Source organism: Ischnura elegans, chromosome X (assembly GCF_921293095.1).
Source record: "Ischnura elegans chromosome X, ioIscEleg1.1, whole genome shotgun sequence".
Taxonomy (NCBI): Eukaryota; Metazoa; Arthropoda; class Insecta; order Odonata; family Coenagrionidae; genus Ischnura; species Ischnura elegans.
In genome coordinates this window covers 96,479,291-96,493,875 of record NC_060259.1, presented here as the reverse complement: position 1 = coordinate 96,493,875, position 14,585 = coordinate 96,479,291, and the positions used below count along the sequence as shown (strand labels likewise).

The 14,585-nt window shown below is 40.4% G+C and overlaps 1 long non-coding RNA gene across 1 annotated transcript in view; it reads left to right on the top strand.

Moving 5' to 3' along the window:
* Nucleotides 1-6,950: 6,950 nt before the first annotated feature.
* Nucleotides 6,951-14,585, top strand: part of LOC124171672 — a 34,454-nt gene continuing 26,819 nt past the window's right edge. The window contains exon 1 of the long non-coding RNA XR_006867900.1: nucleotides 6,951-7,043. This is a non-coding gene — a long non-coding RNA (uncharacterized LOC124171672). The remainder of the gene's footprint in view (nucleotides 7,044-14,585) is intronic.

The window sequence follows — 14,585 nt, the reverse complement described above, 5'->3', positions numbered from 1 at the left end:
ACCTTGGTGGGTGCATTCTTTTAGCAATCGTTTACATTCCCATCTTTCTTTTTATGGAAAGATACTCTGGAAGAAGTCGCTTGAGGGAAAAAAATTGAGAGATCTGAAAGGCAATGAGGGAAAATACTACGTTTGTTTCAATTTGCGGTCTTCTCAGTCCTGACAAGGGCGTACCCAGGATCAAAACTAGGGGGGGCAACCCATGGTTGTTCAAGTTGGAGGTAAGATTTAAGCATGGAAAAGGTGAATGAAATCAACATTTTAAGGGCACTGTAACAGCTCTTTATTAGTTTTTAAACTTATTTACTTGAAAAAATATTATTTTCCCTTAAGACATTTGCGATTTTTGTTTCTATGGGGGAGGGGACGGCTGCCCCCTCCTGCCCCTCGCTGGGTACGCCCATGAGGCCAAACGAGAATGGAAGAGCATGGTGCCACAATACTTTCCAGCCTTAATGGAATTTTCTTAATATCATTGGTGGCAATATTGGGCCGATTGCAAGAGAAAGATCCATCTTTATCGTTTGAGGCGCTGCTTATCAGTTTTTATAAATATAAAACGAAAGCATATAATAAAAAATTCGATTATATGACTGAAATGCAATGCTGATTGTTGATTGGGCTGTTGCTGCCATTTATAGTTCTCATTTAACGATGGGAGCAAAATTAGGATATTATGAGATAAGAAGTGGATAAGGGCGGCCTTCGTATTTATAGCAAGAAATTACATTGTTAAATGCTTGATAGGTTCTCTGAAAATTGCGAATCCCTGTTGCAAAATTCGGGCTTTTCCGCGTCAATGAAATAAAAAAAAGTTGCCTCGAAGAAAAATTTTAGTGTAAGTATCCTCACGATTGCCTCATTATCGGGTGAGTACATTTTACTCTGCATTTATTACAACTAAACTTATCATTTTCGATGAGTGAAGGAAAATTTACTGTCAATCCGTTAATTGAATTCAATCGCGTGAAAAATAAGTTGCTGCACAAAATATATATTTTTTAAAATTATAAGCTTTAGTTTATGGGGTCTCCTAGAATCATGGTGAATATCACTGAATAAATGTACACTGTACAGTGTACAGCCCAAGCGCGTGGTGATTATGCAAGCATCTAACATAAGAGGTTTCTCAAAGATTAAATCACCCTTGAAATTTACCGGAACGAACTTTTTTCAGGATCCAATGCTGGTTTTTTCCGAGAGAAATTAAATATAATTAAAGAATTAACAAAAAAATTAGCTTCATAGTATTACAACTTCATAGAAAAAATTAGGGTGGACCGGATACCATCCATCATTATTCCGCCGAACCAGCTGTTTAACTACCGCACGCAAAGTATTGAAATAGAGTTATTTCTCAGCCGCATCGATTTTTTTCCGTAGTTAACTCGTCAACACCATATTTTGTCCTCGTTATTTAAAATTCCTTGGTTCCTTCTTCCGCGATTCACAATTTGTACAAACAGAACTCGGGTGCGAAGCACACTTAAAAACTTTTAAATGACGCTGCGCGTTCTAAAGCTTAACACTCAAATTTTCCCATGAATTAAAAGTGTACCAAATCTCACGCTAATTTTTGCGGTAATGTCACCTGGTTCCGACCTATACTCTTCTCTGGAAGCCGAGGTTAACGTATGGAGAGATATCACACCAAGTGCTCCGCGCGGATACTTTATCGCTAAGTTTTCTATAATCGGCCTAAATACCATAATGAACTCCATTGGTAACGGCTTTCTGGCATTCCTCCGCGTAGTCTTGTCTAAAGACTTCGCGGAGGAATGCCCGAAAGCCTTTGCCAATTCGGCGAAACGCCGCCGAAACATCAGATCCTGAAGGAGTCGTGTCCGTTCAAACTCGTAGAGTTATTCTACGGAGTGGTTTGGTTTCCCCGCTGTGACCTCATCCAGCCCAAGCCACTCAAAGGAGCGGTGATTGCTGTTTAAGGATTTCTGGGGGGGGGGGACAATCGGGGAGGGCACTCAACTCCCTGCCTTCTTCCCACCCTCCGCCTCGCCCTTGCCTCCGGCCTGCGCCTCGCCTCTTTACCCATGACCCAGAATGCCCCCGAAAATCTCGGACCCTGTGATGGCAAACATGCTCTGAGGTTTGCGTGCTTATGTCTGGACTTGGATCGCAACAGACGAACAGGAGCCTGCTGGGAAATATTTCACGTGTTTTAAGCAAGAGCACATCGCTAGACATGGGCTTTTAACCACCAGTATATGCAATGATTTCGAAAGAGTCAATATGAAAGCACTAAAAATTATGTTACACGGAAGTATTGTGACTAACTATTCACTTCTATGACAGCCCACATGCGCAGTGTGGAAATTCCGAGAGATTTCCCCATTGTGTAGTAAGTATAGTTTTTTAAACCCCATGGTCCATGATTGGAAAACATCTTAGAAAACGTGGATTTTTCTTGGCAAATTGTCACTATTTGCATGGGTGGCTCATGAGTACTATTTATTTTTCGTAGCAAAACATATCCAAACAATCTAATAGCCACCGCCCTGCTAATAATGCAAGTAACCCCACCGCAGTGTTATGAATTCTCAAATAAATTTTGCAAGCTGCTAAAAAATGTTGAGGAGTGCCAAGTATTAATGATAGGCAGAGCTTACGATTATGATTTATTCAATGCATGGTCGCCTCAAAGCCATTGCTCGTAAGGTGAAATATTTCACACACGGCGTGGGTAAGCTCTCACCGATCGTTTTATGTTTTATATATACTGTTATATATATAAACCCATTTCAAAGAATGTACTGAATCTGCGAAGTTGAAAAATTTGCAGCGATCATATGTGTACTGCAAATCGTTGAAAATTACAATCTAACGAATATTGGAGCTATTATAAAAATTAGAGTTCATTATGGCTACCAAAAAAAAACTATTTAAAACGATCTAGGCTGGCGTGAAGATGTTGTCGTGAATGTCACGAACCGTCTCTTACCGACTGCAACCAACGTGACTAAAATTGAGAAGACATGACAACAGTATTTGTAGTTTCACGAAATGTGTCTTGCTCTCTCGCCCTTCTCATTCAAGTTGAAAAGCCAAATGATCACTGGGAATTAGCAGCCTAATGAGAAAATGAAGATCGGCTAAGGTACCAGCAATCGATGCTTCCATACACGCAATTTCGTTGGGGAAGCGAGACAAAGATATTTATGCCAAGGTGACGGAGATTGGTGGCGATACAGGAAGGTCAGTGCGCAAGGAGAAGTGAAAGGATACTTTCTCGAGGCATGATGTCCCCTTGTCCAGCTGTTCCAAGCTTTGCGTGCAAACTGCGCCAAAACGTGAGCGAGAAATAACGGGAAATGAAAATTTTCATAGGTCGCTGAAAATGTACACTCTTTGCTTAGCTTAAGTTTTCCGCATATTACAACCCTCCTGCCGAATTACCTTGAACTAGATAGTCCCAAACTCACTCACAAGGAAACACTTTTGAATCATATTTTGTCAGGCTACATTATTCAATAATTCAGGAAATAAAAAACCTTACTAGGAGATTGATGAAAGCCGTAATTCCGTTCCTAAGAGAAGAAATGTCTCCAAAAAATTAATTCAGTTTCACTTGGGATCGAGTGTTTCTTCATGACTTTTTCGCCTTACTTTCCCACTTCTCCGTAGCAAGGTTAGACAAATTAACCTATTTTCAAGATCTGCTCTAATAAACGTTATTCCCTGTAGTATCTTGCCTTGGTTCTTCCTTGCCATTCCTGGAACCGAGCTCTTATCAGCAAGCGGGGCGAACTTCACTGAGATTTCAGGAGTCTGGAGTACCGAATGAACGGGCTTCAGCATTAGCGCGCTCTGAACGAATTGAGTTAACTGTTGAATGGCTCGCTGAGAAGAATTGTGCATAAAAACATTTCGCCCAGGCATCACTATTCGGGGCCTAGATGTTCGATTTGAATGGAAAAACTCAATGACCGAAGGAAGATTCATTAAGGGTTGCTAACCGTGTTATGTTTACGATTATTCAAACAGTGGGATGCCATAAATGTAATTTTTTGGTGAAAACCGAAGAGAAATTCTGGGGAATTGGACTTCTGGGGAACCTCTCCTCCCCTATCCTCTCCTCTCTACGAGTCTTTGTAATTTATCTTGATCTCTCGCATATCGATGGCAGCGGGTGCAAAATTTGTACCGCGTTGTTAGTACTTAGCACTCATATGCTCCGGTCTCGCTTCAAACTCGATTGAAGCGTTCCGGGCAAACTCGAGGTTCAGCCTTGCAGAAGTGCATTTAATATTACTTGATGCGTAGCCTTCTCTTTGGGTGTGATTCTAAATATTACCTCTCTTACTCTCTATCCTCTTCCACTCTGAAATGATCCATGACTATTACATATGCCGAAATTCCTTGAAATTTGGTCCCAGACTGGTAACTAATGTCTCTATAGTTCCTTCGAAAATGTATTTTCTTGCATTTCGACCACCCTTGGTTATTTTGTAAATGTAATACCACGTGCATTGACATTTTCTCATGTTCGGTATCATTAGTTAATATCTAACTCACCGGCACAAATTTTCGGTATGAATGATATGTTTCAAGTAGTGATTGCATCTTTCTGAGTAAAGCAGCGAAAACGCAACTGAGTACTTGAAAGATATATAAATTGAGGAGGTTTTGGTTCACTTTTGAAAATCTTCCCTACGACGCATGACCGCCGATCTAAGTAATTGCTGTGTCATAATATAGCAAGTAATTTACAATCGTAATGGCTTTTACCAGTGCCACTTAGCGGCATTAAATTTTCTTACATCTACATCTACATAATACCTTGCGAGCCACCTCTATGGCGCTTGGCAGGGGGTGATCAATCACCAGCATACGGCATGCAATAGGATCCCACATGCACACTACACACTCCAAAAAACGTTACCTATGCTGACAAATTATGCTACCACATTCATGCGAAGGCAAAACTTGCCAACAAATCATTTGGGTAACCTGCCAATAAACAAACATACCGACAACCAACTACCAAGTAGTAGTAGTGTTTATTTTATAGGGTGCGTCGGCGGCTAAGGCCATTTTGCACCACTCACTGACTGGTATTGATAAAGGGGATTAGGCCCGTTCTGAAATTAACGTGTCAATAATTTACAATAGGTATCATTTATATTTTATTGAAAAGTCGAGTTGAGTGTAGGAATGCTATCAGTCGGGAAATGTTTTCGGGAGTGTCTCCTAGTACCTCAGCTAGGTTGACTCCGAGGTTGTGATTCACCCGTGCAGTACGATATCTTGCACAGTCCGTCAGGATATGTCGCACTGTTAGTGGACAATCGCAATTTAAGCATTGGGGCTGTATTCTCTCTTCGGTGAAGAGGTATGAATGGGTTAATAAGCAGTGACCAATTCTTAAGCGTGTTAAAACCACTTCCTCCCTGCGGACATTTCTTATAGAGGTCTGCCACGCAGTTATTACGGGCTTTATTTCCCGAAGTTTGTTATTTTGGATTTCGAGCCATTGCGTCTTCCAATTTTGTCTAATCATACCCCTCATGGCATTCCCTAAATCTTCCGCTGGCATTAACTGAAAATCTGTATCCGGAGACCTGAGCGCATCTTTGGCTGCAGAGTCTGCTTTCTCATTCCCTGGTATGCCCGCATGTCCAGGGACCCAAGCGAAGCTTATAGTGGTCCCTTTTTTACTCAGGGATAACAGAGTGCTTTGTATGTCCTGAACAATGGGGTGACAAGGAGAATAAAGGGATATGGATTGGAGAGCACTGTAAGAATCTGTACAGATCATAAATGACGCAACACTGTTTTTAATGGATCGGAGAGCAATCCTAATGGCAGTGAGCTCAGCCGTAAAAATGGAACAGTACGGATGCAATTTTGCCTTAAGGACTCCATGATATGGGGATACCACAGCGCACCCACAGGCGGTATCCGATTTCGAACCGTCAGTGTATACGAACGTAGATTCGGAGTTTTCGGCGCGGAATTCCTTGAAAAGTTGTTGGTATTCTCCCGGCATAGTAGTAGATTTAGAGCAGCGAGTAAGATCAAGTCTCAAAGCTGGCCGGGGAATTAACCACGGCGGCACGTTGCTGTACCCAGTGGGGTACGTGGCGGGCAAGGTAAAATTGCGTTCTGCGACTACCAAAGAACACACAACAAATACTCTCATCTTTTGGGATTTTTTTTTCGATATGTAGATAGACTGATGAATAGAATTTTTCTTCCACTGTGTCTTTAAAACACTTAAATAAGTCCCTAAGATGAATTTTCTGGACTAAATATTTTAAAGCGTTAGTTTTATCCCGCTTAATGTGGAAAATGGAGTAAAATGAACGTCCGTCATTTTATAATGTAAGGGCACAAAAAACACAGAAACAAATCTTTTAAACGAAGTAAAAATAAAGATTTTACACATCGTTTTGGTAGACGGTAGCATTTTTATCCCATAAAAAAGATTTTATAGCAATCGCATTGAAAATCATTTATGTTAACTAATTCCTGGCGACATAAATGTCTTGATGGTTATAATTAGCTGTTTCGGGTGTGACATCACGGAAGCGACTTGGCAAAACGAAATGTAAAAATTTTGTATAGTTCCATATAAATTGATTCACGTGACTCATCATCTGGCGATGATGACCTACGTCGAAACCTTGGCCATACAGTATTTAAGTTATGTTGAATTATAAAGTTTTTTTTTTACATTTCATTGTGTCTTGATGGGTGTTGTACTTGCTCGTGGCTCCGTTTGTTTTGGTCGCTGGCCCTTGTGAACGGCTGACTATCGCCCATTCCAGCAGAGACTCCCAGCCACTCAGCCAGCCCTCCCCGCGCTCATCGTCCGCAGCCATTGTGTCCACTTCCTCCGTAAGTGCTCTACGCACAGCGAGGTCGGCACGCGGTCTTGGGAATAACCCCTTACCCCCCCTCTGATGATGATTTTTCGTCTTTCACAGGAGCAGCTCACCTCACCATTGGGCCAACGAGTGGCTGTTAAGACGGACTACACGGTGAGGATGCTGAGGAAAATGGAAAGGACATTCCGCGTTACAAAGGTAGGAGATAAAATCTTGAAATGTGGCATCAACATATCTGCTTAAGGGCAATTGAACACCAAAGAGAACCCAAGGGGGGGTATTATTTGAAGGATAAAACGCGCCGAAGCCGGGACCCATTAATACAACCGATACGGCCGCGCTTCCGGGGAGGGGAGTGGAGTGGGAAGGAAAAAGGATAAAGGCGCCGCCGCGATAGGAGCCCGTCGACGCCTCCGGGGTAGGGATGGGGTTGGAAGGGTGGGGTAGGGTAATACCCTCGCCCCTATGAGAGCGACCAGGGCCCACTAGCGAAACCATACTTTAATATGCCAACGATTTTGGAAGATTTTACTATAAATGAGTAAAATCCAAAGATCAAATCGTTGGATAAGGTCAAATGCATGAGATCAGGACTCCTAGGTGAGTCCTCTGAAGGATACAACACACTGGGGCCGAGAACCAAGTCAGAGACTTATACGCCCGCGCTCCCGAGGAGGGGTTTGGATGGGAAGGAACAAGGAAAGAGTCGCCGCCGCGATAGGAGTCCGACGACGCCTCTGGGATAGGGCTAGGGAAGCGACCAGGGCCCAATAAATAGCGAAAGCAGGCATCAGCCATTAATTTGCCAACGATTTTAGTGGATTTTCCTATTAATGAGAAAAATCCATCGATCAAATCGTTGGATAAGGGCAAAGGCATTCGACGTTTTCGCCGCGAATATCTCGCGACGCACAATGGGCTGAAATCGAAAAAAGTGAACAAAATTAGACAATGACGTAGGAATGTGAAAATTCGCAAGATGATGAAAATTGTTGGCAATCAATAAATGGGATATCAAATGCCATAAACGTGCATTCGCCGTTGTGTGGATACTAGCAGGCAAACTTGTCAAAACACTCAAAGGAACGGCAGTGCTTGTTTTTCTTGGATAATCTTTCATATTAAGTAACTGGTGGAGCTGTTAAAATATTTTTATGGGATAAAAATCCTACCGTCTATCAAAACGATGTGAAAAATTTTTACTTCGTTTAAAAGATTTGTTAATTTGTTTGTTGTGCCCTTACATTACAAAATGACGAACGTTCATTTTACGCCAATTTCCATATTAAGCGGAATAAAACTAGCTATTTAAAATATTTAGTCCAGGAAATTCATCTCAGGGACTTATTTAAATGTTTTAAAGACAATGTCAAAGAAAAAATTATATATTTACTATTTAAGGCGCCGAAAGTTACACTAATATTTTTAACGTTTGACTGGGGGTCCCCTTAGTCCGCCAAGTAGAAGAAACTCACCCTACTTTTGAGTGATGACATTTTTTCGTCATGTTTCCCATGTTTTGAACTGTTGAAGTTATCCTCGATATTTATAGCTTCTGTAACGATGTAATAAGCAGGATATTGCTCCTTTGTCACACACAGGGATTGAGCCAATGAAAGAAATTTAGGGACTACTGTACTCATGAGTTAAGTATTTGACTACGCTGAGTGAATGATAGCGAAAAGGCGAGAAAATTTTCAAGTAGTGTGCAAAATGACTAAATGTGATTGCTGGAGACTTATGGAGGATATCCAAAAATATTAGTTGAAAGAATAAAAACTTGGAAAACGGGAACTAAAGGCTTACACATATGATAGTAATTCATTAAACTCTTGTAATTCCCATGGAGCAGGTAAAATGAAAAAAATAGAGTTCAAGCATTGTTGAAGTGGAAATTACTACAATAATCCCGCTACATGCACCAGGTAAAATTCCCAAAAAATGCACATCTAGATAATTGCTCTCATATTAAGCACAAACTATTGGCTCCTGGTCTTATTAACTCTTTCTTACTCGTCCTTTGTAAATGATTGCGTCCCAAGTACCTCTCTGGGTTATGCCTTGGAGCTACAGAAATGATATTTATGTATCATAGTTTTTGCTGAAACTATTTGCATAATACTTTTAGCAATCTGATAACGGAAGCACTAAGGAGTCCATGAGATTCAAGGGGCACCTTTCATTCGCTGATATTTCGCAGATAAGGCCGCTAAAACCGTCATCAGGCTAATTGGCCCGTAAGATCTATATGCATATCCATTTCCATAGTAAAAACTAAAAACACATTTAATATTTCAGAGGTAGATAAGTAATTGCTATCCGCGCTGACTGACTAACTGCAACATTGATGCTAATAGTGTGTGGAGATCATAAGCCATTACCGCGTTCCTAGGTGCTATGTCAGCAATGCGCGCATTCTTTGAAGCAGCTTTCCGCTCAGTCCTGTGATCCGCATATCTATTCATTGGGAAATGTCCTCTAGAACCACTTCCTACACTGAAAGAAAAGAAAGAGAAGCTCGTTTTCCCTGAAAGTCACGCGTGATCTTTCTGTCGTGAAGGGGCATGATGATAGTATCTTTACCATTGCATCCAACAGTCATAGCGGTAGTCCCGTGGACAGAATTAGTTTTATTTAGGGAAAAATATCTACAATTCAATTATACGGCACAAACTGAAAATACGGGAAATATATGGGGGGAGTGGATGGATCTGATGAAAATCTACACTCCTAGAGAGACAGCTGGAGGGGGAAAAGTGGTGGTTTCCCCTGTTTGCCTTTGGGCTAGATGTGTCCTGCCAAAATGCTTGGAGAGTGCTCAAAGAAAATACGACAGAAGAAGTTTCGTACTGTGCCTTCAGCAGAAGTATTTTGCATGTATACTGTGGACTAACCACCTTCACCACGGACTCCACGAGGAGCTGTAACGCAAAATTTCCCCTTAAAGTTCGGCTTTGTGTTGATGTAGATGAACATGTCAGACAGCATTGTTCTCAATTTCACTGTGCCAAATGCCACCAGAGGACAAGGATTATGTGCACAAAATGTATTTTTGGCCTTCATATTCATTGCTGGTATGAGTTCCATTGGATAAAATAAATTCAGGAAACAATAACTTTTCCTGTTTTATAGGTTCAATAAATGTCTCATGACTTTTTATCGATGCATTGTATGAGTATTAGACAAAAAACTAGTTAAAAATAATTGAAAATGCTTAAGTTTTTGTTTTAAAATATGCATAATGAAAATCAATATAAATCTTGAAAATCCCGTTTTATTTCACTTCATTCAAAAATAGAAAGCTAATTGCCCAACGTCACCTGAGGGTTACACCCTTCCTGTTTCAAAACCAAAGAAAAAAATATTTAAAAAAAACTTTAACCACCTAATGGAGATGTTTTTAAATCAAAACTACCAAATTGATATGAATATACTAAAACCACTGAGCATAGGAACTGACGGGTTAAAGAAAATTTGAAGAAGATCTCGGAGTAGTTAAATTACCTATCCTATTACCCTTACAAAGGCAGCTATAGCTAAAATGGCTGAAATCATTCGAACCTCATATCTACGGTATCAAGTATAATATGCTTCGTGAAATATTTTAACTTCAAGCTAAATGGCTTTGGATCTTTATCGATTTAATTCGAAAAAATACTACACTCACGGCGTTAATGCCTGTAAAGTGACATTTATTTGCGCTGATTTGATTTGGTTGTAATCTAGCCCCGCCGAAATAATATATTACCGTGAAAGAAATAGGAATTTTCAAAAATCGCCGTCAGATACGCGGAAAAGTATTGAAGTTTCGCGAATTTTTCTTTTTCATATATTTATTTGAGGATTTAAAAGGTTGGCTTGAACGTGTTTTGGACATTTCTAGTCTAATGTGCTGTTATCCATTGCATTAAATTATTTATTGAATTAATTATTCCTGAATGGAAAGTCAAATTTCGATTAATTACCCCACGGAAAATTTTTATTAGATGCTGAAAATGTTAATTTTAAACCCAGCCTCAGTTTAATCGCAAAAATATTTAGTAATTGACTTTCCGTGAATCCATTATATGAAATTAATTTGCCTACCCGGAGTAGCGAAAATAACCCATTCCACAAAAGCCCACAAATAAATGGGCTGAATGTAGACTCCAGAAAATCCGTGCGTAGAGATCGTACATTTGTTAAATCGGGCAAAGTAATGGCTTCCATTTCTTTACAAGACTTTCAAAGTAAGAAATGAGGATGAAAATTTGAATTTTAAATATTTTTTGCTTCGTATCTCTATAATTTGAATAATGAAAATTTTATGAAGTAAGTAATGAGATTATTCTTAGCATTTCATCTTCAATTGTATGAGTATTGGAGGACAAGTTGTTGAATAATAAAGGGGATGATCTTACTCAAACTTATGACAAAGGCAGTGTTTATTTATTTTCTCTACGAAGTTGTTTGCGTGTTGTAGCGAGCTTCCATGTCGTTCCCCCTCGTAGCTTTGAGCTAAAAATATCTCAGCACATCGGTTTTACCGAAGGGTGAAGCGTCTTTCCTCGGAATTCAAAAACGACGAGAAATTTTCCGTGAGAAAGCCGTCTTTTGGATCCTAACGAAGCCAATTTTTATGTCGTACCTTAGATAGTGTGCTCCATGTAGAGCAATAAAGTGGGTCAGGTTTTCATCTTTCCGCTATACGATTGGTATTTTACTTCATCGCTCTCATAGTTCGTAGATCATTCCCTGCATGCTGCTCGGCGTCTTCGACGGCTCTTTCTGTTCTGTAGAAATTTCAGTTGAATTTCTTCGTTCAACCTCATCCCGTAGTTGCAATTCCACCAAAAATGTTTCCTTGGTATTAGACCCGAACGAAATGGAGATATGCGCTGAGCGATAATTTTTTTCACTATGGCTTATTGAGGTGTTCATGAAGAACGTTTTGAACGCAACTGCTCTCATAAAAAAAGTATGAGTTGCTCAGTAAAGGTTGAAAAATCAGAGAATAATGGTGCTAAAAATATATTGCGCAAAAGTTTTTTTCACTCCCGCAGTATGTTTCCAGCATCGCGATCGGTTCCTGCTGGTGGAAATCTACGCGCAGTTATTTCTGGGAACTTGTTATCAGTTTCATCATTTTAGCGGTTAAAATCCGTACAGGCACGCAGGGAAAATCGTCGAGAGACTTCATTGTGTCCCGTGGCTATGTGGTGCTTTTCGATTTTTAAGGAGATCGTGGGCTGCTTTTCCATTCAAGAAATCATTCGTGTACGGAGGAATAAAAAGTTATACCTGGTCACTTGTGCGTTCGTTCAAAGCTCTTGTGGCTTTGAATCTCTTTTATGCCCCAGGAGCTTTCAAAAGGATTCTCGCTCAGCAAAAATGGGTCGAAGTTTTTCTTAAAGTTTTTAATTTGATGCTTCAGTGTTACTCGAGTATTCTCCCTTTTGGAAATGTGGACGGAAATTATTTGCCTGCTCATTACTGGGTAATAGGGATTGCGATTGGTAAGGAATGCCACAACATCGAGAACACGAGCACCGGTTTCGCTGTGATAGGATGCTCGACTATCTACTTTCACGTCACAGGTTTGTATGTAACGATTATCACATTTTGGGAAAAATGAAATGGTATGGGAAAAATCATGATGGTATTCAACAGAAAATTTTGGGCGCTATTACAAACCCTTTACTACGCCTATATTTTACTAGGCTGCACTGATATGAAGTCTGAATTAAGAAGGCGGCTATAGCTTCTACTACTCAAGCATAGAGTGATTACGATACCAGTGGCATTGGTTGGAGTATTGTTGAAGGCAATTGGAATCCTTCACACGATCCTCTCTAAAAAAAATACTCCTGTTTACTTCTCGGAAAATAATTCTGAGCTAAAGTTGTTCTATGGATCACAATGTAAAATCATTCGCGTTCTTTTTATGGCATCGAACAGTTACACAACATTTATAAATTGGAAAAAAACATATAGAAGACTTCCGCAAGCTCCACTTAAGACATTTACATGCTGGCCGCATAGATTTTGTACATGCATTTACACAAAGAATGGATTACAGGATTACTTTAAAATCGTATTTAGGGGATTATCTCCTCTCTTGCGGAATGTGGTAGAAGTAGCCGGTGTCGTAACTGGTTTTTCAGTCTGAATGCTAAGAAGTTACCGTATTTGTGGATAAACTACTTTCCGCGCGCGGCCGTAAAGGTAGCAGTAAATCCCGTTCTGACTTTTAACATAAAGTACATTTGTCCGTAACTGAATATAAAAAAAAACAATTGAAAAAGTGCCCATACTTTTTAAAAGCTGCCTTAGGCGCTTAAGTTTTACCAATTTCATTGGCTCGCTGTAAATGGTAGGGCGACAGTAGCTAGCCGAGACTTTCAGTCTTTGCGTCTTAATAAGTTAGTGAACACTATTAATAACATATGGTTGCTCCACTTGCTTGATGGGGAAAACTTTTCAAAGAACGCCCTTTTATCCATCGTGCGAGAAGACTTACGGTCAAGTCAGCATGAACTACCGATAAGAGCTACTATTTCATACGGAGGAAGAATGTGGTTATTTTTTCAGGGGATAATTTATGACAAAAATTTAAGCATGCGTATTACCACCCATTTCACGAGGGACATCGCTCTCTCATAAAAGTCATTGCGCTTGTGGAAAAAAATTACCTAGCGGGTGTAATCGTCGCGTCGTAATCAGAGCATATTCGTGCACATAATTATCAGGATAAGAGTTGCGAGCAAAAAATCGATAAAATTTCGAATCGATAAAGCTCACGCGAATTTTGAAAATGTTATGGTTTTAGCACTCACGACTGTTTATTAGGCAGAGCGGCGAGAAGGAAGCACTGTTTTAATTGGATATTATTTGAGTTCATCAGTGCATTATTAATACCCGTGAGAGTTCCCGCGATTAGAGCTGGCGATTGCGCTACCGCCGATGGATGACTGTCTGCCACGCGAGGGCCGTTAGCACGTAACGGTTTCCCTCCCAAGTGCGCCGCCTGACGGACTGATGGTATATGCGAGGAAATTATACGCCACTCGTCTCTATATCTCATCCGCTCGTGGATTGCCGCCTTGTCCGCTGCAAGTGATTCGCCGAGACTCTGGGAGCAGATTAATTGCCTCTCACTCTTTATTGTTCGGATGTGTTTCGTACGCTCTCCGACGTGCAAAATACGAGACCGAAAAATTTCCCTCTTACCGGTTCTTTAGCGCTCTCGTAGAGTCGTGGACTAAAAATACGTACCCCATGCCCTCCTGCCATTTAGAGTGGTCTGGAGGTCAAAACTTTGATCCGATCTTTTGACTGCTTGTCGAGGTGCTCCAAGCCCACTATCTCCCTTCTCACTTTCACCGTTATCGTGCTTGACTCTCGGGCGCAATAAAAGGATTTGAAGTACTCTCAGGAATACGTACGTAATACTGCTCTTTGATATTACTCTCTGAAGGTGTGTTGTGCCTTTCTCTTGATACGGAGGCTCAGAATCGAAGCATCTATTTTCACTGGGGAAGCAAAAGCTTTCAATCAGCAAAGCTTTGACGAGTGGAATACTGTTTTTCGTATTCGTAAAGCACTGTCAACGCGAACAGGACCTTTGAAATGATCGTTTAACACTTACAATAAGATTCGGAGTTTTAAAGTATTGCGTAGTTTTTCAGAGATTTTATTTGTTATTGAAAAGATAAATTTCCTCCTAGTAACGCCTATATATTTGTTAGCGTCTTATTTATC